Source organism: Haemaphysalis longicornis, unplaced genomic scaffold, assembly GCF_048455015.1.
Source record: "Haemaphysalis longicornis isolate Haplotype H1 unplaced genomic scaffold, Haemaphysalis longicornis Haplotype H1 scaffold_7, whole genome shotgun sequence".
Lineage (NCBI taxonomy): Eukaryota > Metazoa > Arthropoda > Arachnida > Ixodida > Ixodidae > Haemaphysalis > Haemaphysalis longicornis.
The window spans coordinates 3,543,743-3,561,999 of record NW_027526422.1 but is presented as its reverse complement, the minus strand read 5'-3'; the positions used below and the strand labels follow the sequence as shown (position 1 = coordinate 3,561,999).

At 48.9% G+C, this 18,257-nt stretch overlaps 1 protein-coding gene across 1 annotated transcript in view; it reads right to left on the bottom strand.

Moving 5' to 3' along the window:
* Positions 1-18,257, bottom strand: part of LOC144144318 (polyamine-transporting ATPase 13A3-like) — a 147,272-nt gene that overhangs the window by 97,760 nt on the left and 31,255 nt on the right. The gene's annotated exons all lie outside the window — the stretch shown is intronic.

The window sequence follows — 18,257 nt, the reverse complement described above, 5'->3', positions numbered from 1 at the left end:
ACATATCCTCAAATAAATATGCGCACAAATTCAGATAATTGCCTACTGACGCGTAAGCATTCTTACACCTATTGTCTTCGCTGTAAGATTTTTTTTTTTTTTCTATGGCCAAACTTGACCATAAGTAGTCGACAAAAACGTTGGGTTGTGCTACTGTTTTATGGTGCTCCGTAAGCGCGTTTCGGAATACAAACAGCTGACCATCTCTCGACTTTCATTTCTTCATCCTCCTATCACAAAAAGAACTACTTCCACCAATTCGGCAATATAAAACTGTTATAAAATATACATATACTATACTCTAATTAGTAAAAGTAACAAGGACTGCAACGTAATATATTGCCGCAGGTGTTAGCTCATCTGAACTCCTCCGCAGGGTCATTCTCCCTGCTTGGGTAAGTGCGACTCTCGGAACCTTGTACCCGAGAAGAAAACAAGGTTGAGGTGCTGGCGCGGCAGCTTCTGTTAGTCCTCGTCGCCAGCTGGGGTGCAGTCTGGAAGTCTTCCTGGCCCAGTACTCTCTCTCTCTCTCTCTCTCTCTCTCTCTCTCTCTCTCTCTCTCTCTCTCTCTCTCTCTCTCTCTCTCTCTCTCTCTCTCTCTCTCTCTCTCTCTCTCTCTCTCTCTCTCTCTCTCTCTCTCTCTCTCTCTCTCTCTCTCTCTCTCTCTCTCTCTCTCTCTCTCTCTCTCTCTCTCTCTCTCTCTCTCTCTCTCTCTCTCTGCACACATATTCGTATTGTTTTAACCCCAGTTAAGGCCCGAACTGCTTGCGTCTTGGATTCACTTCGGCACAAATAACGGGTGCTAGCGGATGTGTGCTACGTGGCCGGCGGCGAGAGGGGAACAGAATAGCAGTAGAGCCACTTCACAGAAACGACGAGGTTTGGTTCCGTTTGCGGCGGCACACTCACGCTGTTCATCCGTCCAGGGTACGCGCGGTCATAACTCAGGCCACGTTCGACGCAAGCAGTTGTGGCCGCAACTGGGGTTAAAACAAAAAGTGGACAGAGATTGCGAATAGAGCCAGCGGGGACCATGTCTTGACTGAGCGGGCCGTGCATGCACGCGGCCTTCCACTCGGACCGAGTGCCGCCGGATAATCTGTGCGCTTACCGTATTTACTATAGCGTAATGATCGCACTTTTTTTTTTTTTCAAAAATATGATGCAAAGTTAGGGGTGCGATCATTACGCGAGGTAAATTTTTCGGGAAAAAGTTTTTGCGCAGAGAATGCAAGTCGCAGGTCAGAATGTTTACGATAAGTCTCATGAACATAATAAACATAACAAATAAAAACATGATCAAAACTCCACTGACCACCGAATGACCACCGAGTGATGCAAAATGCAGTGTTTTCAGTGCGGAACGCGCCGGAATTCCGGAACTACGGAACGCGCCGGAACGAGTTTGCTGTGAGGCGAGAACAGGTCGACCAATAAGTGGCTGCTGCTGTCACAGTGTGGGACATCAAGACACGGCTGCCGACGCAGCAAGCCGAGCGCGTTTTTTATGTTTTGTGAGTACATTAAATGCATTTAGTGAGCGTTTCTTCCGCACACATAATGAACTCATGCACGCTTGCCGATATCGCTAATATCATCAAGTCCGCGGCAATAACGTAGCCATGTCCGCTTTGAAAGAGGAAGAAACTAACGTAAGCAGGACCATCGTCGTCTAGACTTGGCACACATATGACATATGGCTGCGGCAAGTTCAGGGTACGATCATTGCGCGGGAAATAAAAAAAAAAGTCATATTTTGACGACGAACTTCAGGGGAGCGATCATAACGCGAGTGCGATCATTATGCGAGTATATACGGTATTTTCTGTCCGCTCACTTTCCGTTTTCCTTTCGCGCTGACTCCTTTATATGGTCACGCACAGAAACAGGTGGGAAGCAGTAGCAGAGACGGTTTCTCGGTTATGCCAATCAATCCCCTCGAAAGGGTGCGGGCTAAGCGGAAGACGAGACAGTGCCCGCTCGTACTGCCGGAACGTCCAGTGGCCCGCCTCCTTCAACTCACTGGTTCCCGCCTCCTCAACACCGTAACAATATCATTTGCAAAGCGCGCGGGACCCGGTTTTGTTTTTGTTTCTGCTTGTGGGCGTCTTGTCAATGTGCTTTAGTGCGGCCATTTTGCCTGTGTCCTTTCCATCTTACTTCACCTTTCCAACCAATCGCCTGGCTTCATCGTTGGAGCTATCGGTAACTCCCTTCACTCGCACCCTCTCCCAGATGGACGAGGGAACGACTCTGCCCCCAAAACAAGGTTGCCCTGAGGAAGGAACGTCTGGTTCCGAAACGTTGGCTCCACCGGACACCGTGTCATCTCTCTCCATAATCACGGTGTCTTCCGGAACCGGACCTGTTTACCCGGAACTGAACCCGAACCCTCAAGATGAGAAACAACATGCGCAGCAATGGCATGCTACTGCTGGCAGCGCAAACAGAGCGAAAGGCTAAGCAAACGAAATAGCCTGCAGGCGACAAGGCACATCAATTTTCTCTTCCCCACTGCGACTGTTTAGGGACAATCAGGCCGCAGGATTGCTGCACTGCGCAACGGCGAAAGCCTCCACCCGAAATGTACATGCTAGTCGCATTTCCGAATCTGCCTTAGAAAGGTCGCACACCTGGAAAGTGCAAGTACTCGACAAGTGCGACCCTCAAGAGCTGCCCGGTGGCTCAGCGTTGGGCTGCTGGCCACAAGGATGCGGGTTCGATCTCCGCACCCGGCTGCCGTTTTCCTGAGGTAGACAAAAAGCTCGCACTAACGCGTGAGACTTGAAGGTATAGCGAAACTGTACGCAACCTTCACGACCATCCCGACAGTTTAAGTTCACGATTGCAGCCGATTTGCTTGTTCTTCGCTACCGCAACGGCATTTACTCCATCATTGTTGCTATGAGTGTGAGCTTCTTTCGTTTTTTTGGGTGTGATAATCATTAGACATCACCTCGGAGGGGCTTAGGCTTTGACGTGTCTTTCTCTTTCCGAGCAAGTGTTGGCACGATTACGGTGAACGCTGGAGTTGTTTTTCGTTTTTGGCCAATCTCCTAGTGCATACGCTTCGCTTGACAAACGTGCGCCGGGACCAAGGAGGTCGGTCGCCGCGTGGCGCGCACGCACCAGCGCTCGGAATTTTCTCGGTTTTGTTAACTTCCGGGCGGTCGCCACGCGGCCCGCGCTCGGCAATTTCTTGCTTTTTAAAGGAGTACTGACACGAAATTTCTCGCTTTCAGTTTTTATGCTGTAAAGAATACCTATTGGCCCAGTAATTACGAAAATCGAACCGAAAGCCGTCAGCCGCCAACACAGAATTAATTATAGCACGTTTATTGCAACCAATTTCAAATTTGGTCGCCGCGCGGGAAAATGGCCGTTCGAAGGCCAGCCTGCAAGCGGGCAGCCTTACGTCACGGTCTCACCCGTGACGTCAGGGACGTTTTTCTTTCCTCCATGCGTTCGCCGCATCGTCTGCTACGATTGCACATGGTCTGCGACTCGCCCGCGCAGTCGACATGTCGTCTGAATCTTCAGACTCGGATGAGTCACTGCCACCCGACAGACAGAACAACTTTATTTGGCCAGGCGATTGGGCCGGCGATGTCTTTGCCGTCGTCCGTTTTTTAATATCACTGCGGCTCGAACCGGCGCAGACCGTGATAGCAACAGCTTGTCGCCACTCTTCTAATCAATCTGATCACGAAAAAGAAGCTCTACATGCGAGAAACTAGATGTTAGTGTGTTGAAAATTGTGCTAGGAGTTGTTATCAGCGCTGAATTTAAAAGTGGCGTTCAGATATTTGCCGCGATGGTAAGCCTACGCTGACCAGCAGCGGAGGTTCGGCGGTCCGACCCAGCACCGTCGGCACCACGGTGCGGCGAGCGGTCGAAAGATGGCGCCACCTGCGCGCTAGAATCAAAACAGGCCGCGGCAGATGTCTTGGTCACCGATCGCAGAAACGGAAATTATTGCCAAAATAAAGGTTCATATGCGAAAAAGGGGATAATAGTGTGGTGAAAAGTTGTGTAAGGGATGGTCATTCGCAGTTGTACAGATACCAGCGATCAAATAGTCGCCACGATACTAAGTTCCCAACACCCAAGGTGACCCGTGCAACCCCGAGCCCGCTGGCTTGGGCGACAGTTCTTGCGGCCGCCGGCGTGCACGAACTCCACGAAGTTCACATTTAGCGCTGCATGTCGTCGCGTGGAAAATAATGCACCTTGGCGTCGTCGTCGATTTGCTCGGGCAGGCTTCCACGAGCAGTACTTCGCATACCGCGAGCTTGCCATAGGACAACTTGGGCGAGCTCGGCGACGCGCACCGCCGCATCGCCGCGGTGCCCGTCGACATCGCGCACCACGCCGTTTTCGGCACCAGTGCCGAACACCATGCGCCGGCAACGAACTGAAGAGCAAAGACGTCGAACAAGCAACGTTTACAAGCATTGCTCACACAGCTACGCCCACGTCTCCTGCCCAAACGAATACCACCGACAACAGCAGCGCAGGATATCGTTTCCGGTTCTGAAAACGACTATATGACGTCACCCTGAACCGGCCAGACACGTAGGCCAATGTTTCGTCACGCCGATAGCGATTGCGCTAGTGCTGCCGATTTGTGGAAGCTCGCGGCCTGGACAATCAAAATCGATTTTAGATGTGATTCCGGCCTCGGATCGCTGCAAAAATTTCAGTGAGGCATCTGTACAAACTACTGAAGCCAATTATATCATTTTTTAGGTATCAAAATTTGGTGTCAGTACCCCTTTAAGTGCGAAGCACTTCTTAGTCGGGCCTACTCCTGCTTCCACCGCCGTCCTCCGTCCGCAGCCTAGCAACGGAGCTAGCTACCGTGCCTTGCAACGGCGCCGGATTTCCGACGCGTGAGGGCGCTCGCATAGCACCTCCTCTCCCCCCTCGCCTACTCTCCTAAAGCCCCTTTACTACTCTCCAGCTCGCAACACCCTCTCTCGGCGCGCCAGCCAGGCCACTACACTATATAAAAAAAAAACAGCATCCGCCGCCAGGTTTCGATCCGAGGACTTTGCGGCCGCAGCGCGACGCTCTACCGACTAAGCCACGGACGCTTTTTTTTTTTTTAATTACCGGTTTCAGACATCACAAAAAACGTGCTACAGATAAAAAACGCTAGCTTTGCCTAAGCCAGCGTATTATGTCTAAAAACGGGGCATAGACAACACTTTCTCTACTTCCTGCAGCCACTCGGGTGTACAAGGTTGACCCTTCCATATTTCTACAATGCGATGAACGCTTTCACAGAAATACTGCCTCGCGGGCCGTCCATCAACGTCCGAGTAACGAGCTGCCATTCGAGACCTCCATATTCCGTGGAGGACCAGCAACATCAATAGGTCGTAAGGCACTCCATTATCGTTCTCAACTGCCAGAAACATTATACCATGAGGATCCAGGGGGAGTTCCTTTTTCAAAGTTCTCTGAAGTACATCCCACAAAAACACCGCATCCCAACAGTCCAAAAATACATGTTCAACAGTTTCCGGCTTCTTGCATAGCCAGCAGTCTGCTCCCCAGGGCACGAACAAACCCTTCTCAAGCATCCACGTTTTAACCGGGAGCACACCAACATGAAGCTTAAAGAAAAACGTTTTAACACCCGGCGGAACAACCATTGCTTTTACACGTTTCAAAACATTTTGTCCTGGTCCACTTCGAAATATGGATCTGTATAGTGGCACAGGAAAGCAGATTTCAACGAGATCTTTGTACAACTTCTTCTTCGACACTGAAGTCAAATACTCCATGGAAAAACGCGAACATACAAATTGTGTTGCCTGTACGACTTCCTTTAGATATCCGTGAAGTCCTCCGGTATAACACAAATATGACGTAATAACAAACTGAGGCAGAAATCTACCTAACCTAACCTGAATTACAGTGCGAAGTAGGGGGTCCTTCACCTCACGCAAAAAATAAAATCTATTGACTACTTGTCGCAGAAAAAGATGCGATAGTGACAAACCACCATCACGCACACGTCTGAAAAGATTAGTTCTACTCGTCCGTTCCCAGGTCGAGCCCCAGATAAAAACAGCACATACACGATGTAACCTTTGTACATTTGCACGCGAACAATGAATAACTTGCAAAACGTACCACAGTTTAGCGAACAGAAACACATTACACACCGTCGCCCGTGCAAACACAGACAACGTTTTACCCTTTCCCCCCCTCTTTTCCGCTTTCTCTCGCAACGCCGCTGTCTGGCTTCGCCAGTACGGCTCGCTGTCGCGGTAATTTTCCAGCGGGACACCTAGATACTTCGCAGGCGTAACTTGCCAGCTGACACCTTCAAACACACTGGGTGTCCAGTCCCAGCACCTGTGCCAGAACCCCAGACACTTTTTCCAATTTACGGAACTTCCAGTATATTCACAAAAGGAATTAAGTATTTTAATGGCGCTACTGATACTTTCTCTATCACGGCACAAAAAAGCAATGTCGTCCGCATAGGCAAGTACACGGACCTCACATGCCTGCAACCGAAAGCCATGAATACTGTTGTTGTTATTTACGCTTGCGCAGAGGGCCTCAATGTATAAACAAAAAAGTAAAGGCGAAAGCGGGCACCCTTGGCGAACCTAACGTGTGACCTTGATTGGACGACACACCGACTTGTTAATAACCAAACTTGTCGAACACCCTTTATAAGCCATTTGTACACCCCCCGCTATTATTCTTCCCAAGTTTACTTGTTCCAAGATGCTAAAAAGCATTTCATGAGAGACTTTATCAAAGGCCTTTTCGAGGTCTATTTGGAGCATGGCTACAATAAAGTCCATACTGTCACAACATTCTAGGATGCTTCTCGCTGCGTGTATATTACTTGTTATAGATCTTCCTTTTATACCACATGTTTGGTGCTCCCCCACTATATCTGTTATCACCATCTGTAACCTCCCTGCTAGAATTTTCATTAATATTTTATAATCGACGTTAGTTAACGTGATTGGCCTATACGCTGTGACCTTCTTTAGTTCATCCCTGTCATCTGTTTTAGGTATGAGCACAGTGTGCGAACTTGAGAAAGATGGTGGCAATCTATCCCGCTCATATGCTTCCTTATAGAGTTCACACAATATTATACTGAGGTCATCACGAAACGCTTTGTAAAACGCCGCGCACAACCCGTCTGGTCCCGGAGACTTGCCCGGATTTAAATCGTCAATTCCTTTCTTAACTTCATCAGGTGTAATTGAAACTTCCAGACTATCTTTAACATCGTCGTCAATGACCGGCAAGAAACGCATAAAATCTTCCCTAAACCGGTCTAAGTTTACCGGTTGACATGCAAACAAACTATCGTAATACTCACAAAAGACGTTCGATATTATTCTCTGGTCACTTGATACATGCCCGTTGAACTCTATTTCACTGATTGTGTTTCTGGTGGCGTAACGTTTTTCAGAGCAAAGAGCTCGCTTGGTTGGTGCTTCACCCAGCAAAAAACTTCTCCGCTCTGGCTCGGACTATTGCCCCATGGTACCTTACTTCTTCGATAGACTCCAACTGTTGTTTCACGGTTTTAATATCATCCTTACACAGTCCCGGTGACTGGCTCTCTAGTGCTAAAAGTGTTTCTAGGTTGCGTCTGAGCAGGGCTTCTTTTTTCGTTTTATCATGATGTAAGGCACTTGACCGTTCCAAGGCTTTCAGCTTAATTTCTTCTTTGAATCTCTCCCACTTAGCGGCACAGCTAGAATTTTTCTGTTCCATTAATGTTCTAATCTTTTCAGTGACCTCTAGTACAAATTTTTCATCCTTCAATAATTGGCGATTCATTTTCCACAGGCTCCAGTTAAACTTTCCCATTTTCTTTTCGCTTACCAATCAAGAAAGAGACCAGGCAGTGGTCACTAAAAGACACAGGCGTAACATTATACTCTGCGCACTCTGGTACAAGGTCAAGGGATACATAGACTCTATCTAAACGCGCATGACTCACACCTTGAAAATGAGTAACATGTACCGCTCCTGTGCCATCTAAGGCATCCCCCACATCCTCTAAACAGAAATCTGCTGCGATTTCGCTCAGTGCAATTGTGCTACCATCACGAAACGGTGTACAACTGGATTTATCTCGAGCAGAGCACACACAGTTAAAATCCCCTAGAAATACAATAGCCCGCTCTGTACCAAACCACGGCCTTAAGTCTTCAAAGAAGACTTTCCTTTCATCCGCTTTAGTCGGCGCATACACACATATAATTCGCCACTCTCGCGACGATAACAAAAAATCGCATACAACAAACCGGCCAGACACACTGGACGTTACATTTTGGATAACAACGCCGCAACTCTGACGAAATAAAAGTGCGCATCCTGCCGATAAGCCCACCGCGTGGCTTACACAGACGTGATATCGTGAACTGAACACATTCACCATTCTTTCTGTGCTCTGCTCGCTCTCCACTTTCGTTTCTTGTAAGGCTACCACGTCTAAATCCTTCTCGTTGATAAGCCTGTACAACTGGTTCTGACGCTTACGCTCAGACAATCCGCGTACATTCAAGGTGGCACAACGCAAATTATGGGGTGAACTGAACACTAATGAAAGATGAAAGGACGCCTTAAGCTATGTAACCACTAATCCCGGACGCGACGCTGATATCAGCGTTAGTAACGCGCCTTATATATTTAACGCATTCAAACTACGTCGTCAGCGGCGTGCGTTGGCGACCCAGCGGCGTTATAGCGGCTTGATAACTGCGTGGTGTACACGTGATACTACAAACCCGCTAGTTCTGCATTCTCTCACGTGACTGCGCCTCCTCTCCCTTCACTCCGGTCGGCGCTTCGCAGCTGCGGTGCGCTGCGGTGCGGTGCGCTCCTCCTCTCGAACATACACGTTAATTCACCAAGATTTCCGCAGAGGGACAAACGAGGCGTGTTAAGCCGAACGTGATCACGAGGGGGTGTTAATGTAACTAACGGGCAAAATGCCACCAAACTTCAACAAACTCCCCCTCATAGCATCACCCCGTGCTTCGCACTTCCTCATACTCCCCTTCGGGGAAATGCGGGGGAATTTTTTTTCAACTGCGGACACGAAAAATTGCGATTTTTTTATTGCGATAGTAATAGTATACCCGATGGCATAAATTCTATATGACAGGTACAAGTAGACTCCCATTTCGCGAAGAAACGCAAGGAGGGAGCGGTGGTGGGGCCCCATATCCACCGATGCATGCAGGTCAGGTGGTCTGCCAGGGTGGAGGCCTGTGCCTCGATTTTGCTAAACAGCTTCGCTGTTAGAAACGATCACTTCCATGTGTCGCGATTTCGACGCACGTTAAAGATCCCCAGGTGGCCTAAACTGCCCTGCCGGCCTGCAATATACGGCGTGCCTTTTAGCGCAGGAGAAAAGCTTCGAGGCATGAAATGCGCCGGTATTTTTTGAGAAGTGTGTTTCCACGGGAAAACGAAGCGCAAAAGGCCCACCACGTGGTTTTTAACTGTTCCGCGCCGGGTCCCCGCACGAACAATTTCTCCTCTTTTCTGCTGCGTTGAGCCATCGGATAAGCAAAACACCAAGCGGTAGGTTTTGCTCTAGACGTGAGTTATTTGTCCAGCCTTTAGCATATCCAAACGCGTCGTCACGGCGGAGGCAGCGAGCGCCGTGGTGCCTCGTATAATACCAGTTTTATAGACGACAGTCTTTCTTTTGCTACTTGAACGCGAAAACTGATCTGTAGGTCTGTCTGTGCGTTCCTCATCCAACCGTCCGGCTAAAAGTTGGGATAACTCTTGAACGAGACGAATATATGGGCAAAACAATTTTCAAACTACTGAAGCTGGAACAATACTTGTCAATATTGCTCAGAAAAAAGCAAACATTAGGGATATTGGAGGCAAAACAATAATACGTAATTGACACTGACAGTGTTCTTATAATTAAAAATAGACGTGGGAGTGATTTCTTGCGCAATCAAACAAACAACAACGCGTTGAAAGCAATATTTCAAGCACAAAACGCCAAAAGGGCTAGAGCTAAAGCCTCGGGCTCGTGGCTCGCAATCAGAACAAAGGTTCCCAACAGATGGCCAGGCAGCAGTGCGGTGGCGGGAAACTTGAATTGAATTCAGGAAACCTTCCTTGCGTTTGCCACGGGAGGAGGACTAAGAGCACTGCACGGGCCCGGGCCGGCCCGAAAGCCCGGGTATCCCGAAGTCGATTATCGGCGGGCCCGGGCTCAGTGCCGCGGGCCCGGGCCGGGCTCGGGCTTGAATTCATAGGCCCGGCCGTTAATAGTCCAATGTGAAGTATAGAAAAGAACATAAAAATGAACATTCAGAGTTTACTCTTACGCGCTTCTTGATGTTAGTTGTTCACATTGTTTCAAAAACGTATTTTGCTAGGTCTGAGAGTCACATACTGTAATTTTAATCACATCTCATGTACTGCATCAATATTTTATATTTTGGTGTATACCATATAAAAGATACGGTTACAAGGAATGCCCTAGCGGTGAAGGAATTAATTAAGACACCCTGGAGCTGTGCACCTATGTCTATGTATGTGCACGTGCGTTTTAGATGTCGAAGCAATCTAAATGCGGCTGCCGTGGCCGGGAATCAAACTCGCGTGCCAGAGAAGCGCCACCGCTTAACAACACTGCAGGGAAAATATTTCAACGCACGCACATACTCCTGGATTAAATGGGAACAAGAAATTTCAGCAATACCAACTTATGACCGAGACAACCACGTGAAGTTGCCAAGAGTCTGGTCATCAAAAATGATGGTGTCTCTCGTGTAAGAGCACGAGCTATTATTACGCCGATGTAGCGTGAACTGCAGACAGTGTTAGCTTAACTACGTGCACTTTTAAACCATTATTTTTTGCGTTTCAATTCAGGACGTGCTTCTACAGACTAGATGCTCCGTCTGATTTTCCGGTACGAAGACAATGGACCAAATATAATAAACAAATATTCTTCAGCGTCTAAGACCGGGCCTGGCCACACACACGCGGGCCCTACCTAGGCTCATTAATAAATGACCGGGCTCGGTGTTACAGGCCCGGGTCGGGCTCGGACTTCACAAAGCGGGCTCGGGCCGGGCTCGGGCCTTAAAATCAGGCCCGTGCAGTGCTCTGAGGACAGAGGCTGGAGGGGAACAGCGTGGGAGAGCGAGGGCAGGCAGTGTGGCAGCGACAGAAGATCGTCGCTTTCGGGGGAAATTTGCAGAGAAGCAGCGGATATGCGGCCAATTTTTTTAGGACGCGGCTTCTTTTTATATATCCAAATAATGATAATAGATATAGCGCAGAAAACTGTTAGCGTATGACACGAAATTTCTCCTTTTGCAGCCCCCAACCATGCAGGCCAACCTTGCATGCAGGCGCCACGTATTTCGGAAATTCACTTCACTGACTCAACTCGTTACTCTGCTGCCGCTGCTTCTGGTTCCGGAGGGGGAGAAATGGTGTCGACAAATTAAAGAGCGCCTTCCCGAAAGGGTTGCATCTCGTGCTTCGTGCCCTTTCAGTTTGTAATCACCCTTTCAGTTTGTCACCGCATCATCTGTTACCCGCAGACTTACTCCTGTTGACGCGCACATCGATAATAGCTATCTTAAAATGCATTCCAGTGACCAGAGCAATAACGAGTGACTGAGCGTCACTAAAGCTCACTTTTTTTTTTTGCAAAATTTTGGCTCACATTCTCCAGAAGGTGACTGCTAACATGGGCAGACAACCGAATTCAAGGGTAGCATTTACGCGGCTGCTGTAGGATTTCTTTTCTAACGATGAAAATAAAATACACCGCTGGTACAAAAAGACGTGCTCCGCTATGTGCGGAGGTGACGCGCCGGTGCGCAGGCCCGACTCCGGGGGTTCCATGTCGGGGCTGATGGTCAGAGCGCGACTTCGACGACGAAACAAAGGAGGAAGCGGCCGGAGAGAGGATATCCCGCAGGCAGTCGGTGGCTGCTTGGACACAGCGTTTTCAGGGAAAAGCAGTGTTTTGAATGCGCCAGCATTGCATTTAGTTTTATGGTTGCTTTAGACTACCAAGTACTTTGTCTCACAATCCTAATAACATAACTCTCCGAACCAGTTCACGAACGGTTCAGGTTGTGATTTAGTCAAACCAGAACTGAACCGGAACGAAATACATAAATCCAAATAGCCGCTTAAGAATCCAATTATCGTGCCAAGCCAAAGCCAGAATATGGGGTCCCAGGTGCAGCTTCCTCTCTAACATATATTTACTAAGAAACTGTATGCGGTGAGGTGCGCCCTCCTCGCCGTGCCTGCGCGCGCAGGCGCAGTCGGGTACCGGTCAACACAGTACCCGCGGAACAGACGGAGCGTACGGAGAGCTAACACTCTCTAATAACTGACGCACGTGTCCCCATTCCCCGAGATGTTCATGGCAATTGCTACGTGTGCGCCCACTCCCGCGCAATACGCATCCAGTGCACAATCAGAAGAGAAGAGCGTCCACGGACATTGGCTGAAAAGTACCCCATCGGGGCCAAATACGGTATATGTAGACGCTGCTAGCTACATACATCCCGAAGCATATGCAGTGATGGCCATACTGGACCCCCGTCAATTGCCTCATCATGCAAAGGGGGCACGCGGCGTCGGCGGAAGAGGCGGCCACTGCGCTGGCGGTATCACATCGGCCGACCCCATCAATTATGATTCGAAAACGGCCATCAAAAACTTTGCCAAGGGAATTATTTCTCCCGTGGCGCTCAAAATCCTCCAACCTAGCAGGTGGCGATGATCTGGACTCCTGCCCACTCGGGGCCGGGGGGCAATGAAGTGGTCAACACAGCAGTTCGAGAGCCTCCATCCGAGCGCGAACACAGTCGGCCCCTGGCGGCGGCAGGACGAACTGCTCCTAGTGTGGATGGCGCTCTCGCGTCGTCTGCTCTTTCACGTTGCGTGCGGCGCAAGACGCTTGCTGCACACGACAAAACAACCAATATGTGTGCTCGTTTGGCAGTAAGCAATGACATAGTTACCTCTGCTTGCGCATTTCCTCTAGAAACGCAATAATCAGCGGCCGTTGCGGGTTAATGCGCTGGTTTAATTCCACGAAACATCTTCGCCCTGGTCACCGCTTGAGTGTGAAACGTGTTATAAACATTGCTGCCACACATTGCACTTTTCTTGCTGAAAAGTGCTGACTGCACTTTGCTGAGTGCAGTCGTCTGCCGTTTCGGGAACGTCGAAAGGTGCTTTTTGAAGGTGGCGTGGAGATTATTTAAAGGATAAAAGTTTAGTACGCAAAACGGGTAAGAAGCGACAAGACCTGTGCATGCGCGTGCAAATTCCACACCCTTGTAAAATTGCGCTGTGTCCTTATAGAAAGCAGAAACAAACAAAAACATTTACACTGCACACGACCCGTGCGCTATCGCCCATACATTACCGGACACGTATTTTGCACCCGCAAGCGCCTGTGTGATCGTGTCCTTCCCGTGCCTTTTCTAAAATAAATACCATTTTTGGACAGTCGTTGTTTATACTAAGGAGGAGGAATAAACATTTATTCAACTGTATCGAGTTGCTAATTTTACGTATTCTTTAAAATACGTTTCTATGGACGCGCAAGAGTATTTAGGGTGGATTTTTCGGTAAATTAAGCAGTTGTGAGTTTGCGTCTGTCATGTGGCATCCCGTGTGTCATTTTCATATACCGACATGAATCACCTTGTCCGGAAACGTGTCTCAGCATAACCAAATGCCTAATATGGTCACGTCTTAACCTCTTAAGTTGGACTTAAGTTTAAAGAAAGAGGAGAAAACGCGTAATATAATGCACGTTGTTGCCCACATGTGTGAGGGGTGTACGTGTGCCATGACTCACTTTTTTTTTTAATTTTTTTCTCACAATGCTTGCTTTCAATACAATTTTGAAAAAGGCGAGCCACAATTCCTGGACAATCTCGGACCAAAGGGGGGTTAATCAGTTTTGAAAATACGTGTTAAAATACTGCTTTTTCACCGCTACAGAACACGACGCCTACTGTAGTTTCGATTGTAAGTAATAGTGATAACCATAGTTTCCCCCCCCCCTTTCCCGAAAAAAAAACGAAATGCACAGAATTTTATTTTTTAACCAATCCTCAAGAAGTAAATGCCAAGACAAAGGCGATATTCAGTTTACAAAACAAAGTAGTTACCGGGAACCCGTGGCGCTGATTCGCAACGAGAAATAAAAAGGAAATGTTTTACTACATCTGCAACAGCGCAACTTCATTTATTGACATATTTAGGGTTCGTAAGCGACCTTATACGCAAGAAAGCAAACACGTCTCGCTGTTGCAGGCACCTGTTAGATTTTAAAAGGAACGCAAATGGCCAACAGAGCAGCCGTAACAGAAAATTTGTGCTCACTGTGAGGTCCCAGAAGCTTGGTTTGCACACTGTAAACCTGCTTGTCACTTTGCGAAGACCTAGCTAAACATGTGATGTTGATTGTACTGCGTGCGTTGACAATTCAATTCGCAAGTTCACTTGCGACGAAAGCCGTAAATAAGTGATCCGAAACCGTTATTCATCAAACCTTCCTTCAGAGTCACTAAAATTTCATTTAAAAGACCCGTTAGAGCGGTTACATTTATATATCTGCACTGGTCAAAATTCAGTAATTTCATGTTGCCTTTTGAACACACAAAAAATATCGTAAGCTCTTCGAAAGAATTTCGGTGCAGTTAAGTAGTGTTACCATTTCAGGGCATCCCACAAATGCAAGAATGCGTCATGCTACCAGTGAAAGCGATTGAGATTGCCGTTGTAAACTGAATTTCAGAGGTCGAGGCTACCTGATTTGTTTCTATTAATGCTAATATTGAAGGCTCAAAGCCATAGTATGGAAAGGTCGAGCTTGCTACGAGCCACAGCGTACAAGTTCATTGTCACAATTACGGCCATTCTGAGATTCCCGATGAATCGTCGCTTTTTTTGGCGTAGTAATGAAAACTGACTGCCGCTTCCATGCTATACATTGAACGTTGAGGAACCGAACTACAGCATACCACTCTTGTTTGCACCTTTCGTGCACACATACGGCGAGAAAAAGGCACGAAGCGCGCCCACAGTATGCATTCTTACGGGCCGCTCAGCGGAGCATCCACACTAGCAGCGCGACGCTGTCGCCACCTGCATGTCGAGCTCGCGGCGAATAGCCTTGTCCCCCTCCGTGGAGCCCGGTCGGCTCGCCTATTGAGCTTCCACGAAATCACTGCGCATTACCGCCTAACCCGCCTACTCACCCGCACCTGACTAACGCCGAGGAGCGACTGTGGCGCCTCGTGCGGACACTGCCATGTCGCGCAAGGCTGCATGTACTTTATCCCACAGTGTACCCGTCACCCAACTGCCCTGCGCATGGTGCACAAGACACCATCACTCATCCTATGTGGAATTGCCCTGAAGACCCATTTCCCGTAATACCCACTGGCCAGCTAGGGAGCAGGAGCTGGGCAGCTCCGGCAAGCTGCAGATGTCGGTCACCAGGCCTCAATAATCGAGACTCTTCAAAAATAGTTTTTCCCTCTCTCTCTCGAATAAAACAAACGTCCATTTTGTCTTCATGGCCACTCGAAGGTGAGATAACGTATAAAACGACTGAAGGCGATGCAATCGGAACGGTCGAGTATAAGCGGTATTTTTCAGTGCACACGCGTCGAGATGCAGTACCATCCGTCGGTAACCAAACATGATTGGAGATGAAGTTCCGGCTTTGCCCGATATCAGAAAGCGTGCCCTCGCAGCGAGTTCCGCTCAGCCGTCCCGGTCCACCATCATACTTATCCCCATCACCCACCCAGGCGTCAGGCAAAAAGCTGGGGATCCCGGGAGCTCGCTCCTGCCGATGCCCGCTTAGACTACAACCTGCAGGCTGTCCGAGGAAGGGACTCCCGATAAAGTGATCGGCGTCCCGCACACATGGCGCGCAGTGCGCGCGCTCCTCTTCTGCACATGCGGGCAGGAGGAAACAACGGCGTCGCAAACCTCTCCGTTCAGCGGTTCCTGCACAGCTTGACGCCATGCACGTGCTCCTTTATTCCTTTATTAAAGGAACACTGAAGTGATATGTAAACATTGCGGGATTACTAGCGCAAATTGTAGTCCGGAGTCCCCAGGCCATGTTTCGACCACTCTAGGCGCGTTTACGCGATTTTATTTAGTAGAAAAACTTATTCGAAAATGCTGTCCTCCCCTCTTTACGCTCGCCCATTTTCTGTGGCGTTTTCGTGTGACGTCAGGAGGGGATGAGCTGGCAATTGGCTGCGCCACGGCTGCGCTACTGCACGGCTCCCCGGCCGACAGAGTCAGTCGGCCCAGCGTTTCGTCCGCCGGCCGCCGGCGGGTCGTCGCAATCAAGGAGGTTAAAAAAAATTGCTTGGTCGCAATTCGTTCGCTTAGTTGAAACGAAGCCAGGACACGTTTGTGAATGGAAGAATGTGCCTTTCTTTACTTGGTTTGTTGTACACTGTATCTAGCTCCAAGTCAAGGTCGCTTCACACAAGCGCTCGACGCTTCGCTGACTGGTACGCCAGTAGGAAAATATCAAGCCTCTTGAAGGCGGGAGAAGAGTCAGCGAAGTCAATATAGGTACTAAGGAAATAAAATCAACTGATATTTTTACCGTACAGCGTAAAACTAGGGCGCGGGAAGCACTTTTTTGCGCTGGGCGAACAAGCACAGCGGTCAGCAGCACGACTACGCATCTGCGAACGCTTTTCCGTCTACGAAATGCAATTGCTAGACGTGAGCTACTGTGGAAACTCGGGCGACGCTTACTGCACGATCGCAGTACAACAAATAGTCACCTAAGCTGCTTGAAATGCCAAAACTAAATAAAAGTGTAAACCGGTTGTACAAAATATACCTTATATTAGCAAGGCCTTTGCGTCCCGCTCCGTGGCTCAATGGTCTGGGGCGCCGGGTATGTAGCCGCAAATGTTTTGCAAGTCGCGAGTTCGAATCCCCGCGGGTACGTGCTTTTTTTTTTTTTGTAAGTTAACTTTTTTGTTTTCCGCCGGTGTTTTCTATATCGAGTTCACCTTTTTTTTGGGCCGCAACGTTCATGGCTACACGAACTAGTTCACAAAACGCGCGCAGGCTGGCACTGGCGCGCTAGCGAGTTCTCGTTGGCGTGCTGTTGCCATAAGCGCCGACTGCTTGCAGGCAGTGGGCACAGGCCAGAATGAACAGACCCTTGGCCTGGTGCGAACACGCTTTTTACGATACAGGCATGAGGGAGGCAAGCTCCAAATATGGGGGAAAAGCGCATGACATTTGGGCGTCTGCGGGTACCCGGAGGGCGTTCATGCACTGCGTAGGTCTCGGCTAGTGAATGCTACGACTACAAGCCGTCCTGGGAGGCTTATCTTGTGCATTTTACAGCCGACAACATGGCAGAAGCGCGGTACGATGATTACTGAGATATTGAGAATGACCATCCAACAACGCCATTGGTTATGTTTTACAGAACCGAAACCGAAACCGAAACTTGTGTGATTGCTAACCTTGGGCATCGTCCAATCACGGCGCCCCCTCCTCCCAACGTCACAGCTTAGTTTGTGCGGCCGCCGCAAACCGCGCATGGTAGTTTTTCTTCTTTCGCGCTTTGTAAAATAATTACCGATTTGTCAACCGGATAAACGATGAAAAGTGTGCTAATTTGAGCCAGTCTACGTAGTGCAAGCAAAAACGGGAGCTTGACAAATTCACTTCAGTGTCCCTTTAATTCCGTGTTCCCCATAATAAAAAAACAAAAAAATCGGGGAACAAAACCCGCTCCAGCCAAGCTATGGCAGGTTAACAGCCAATAAAAAATAAATAAAAAAGAGCGATAGCCTGCTCCTGCTCAAAGCATCCGTCCGCTGGGACAAGGACGGCCCGCCAAAGTTCCCGCCGGGAAGAATGTCCCTGCAAATTCGGCAGACCCGGCCAACGCCAGTCCAGCCCTATCGAACACTGCTTTCTTCTGTCATTCTACACCCATCACGTGACATCCATGCGACGAGTCAATTAAACGAGCATCTCAAAAAGGGAGAGGCCTGGAAGGAGATCAAACACCCTGCCCTACCCACTTTATATTGAGTTTACTTTCGGTCGTCTCACTCAGCATACACACGACTGCGCGCCGCGTGACCCTGGTGTATACCAGCCGTGGTTTATGCCACGCGTCCGCATTGGATGTCCTCCTCCCGTTCCGTTTTTCTCGCAGCCCATGC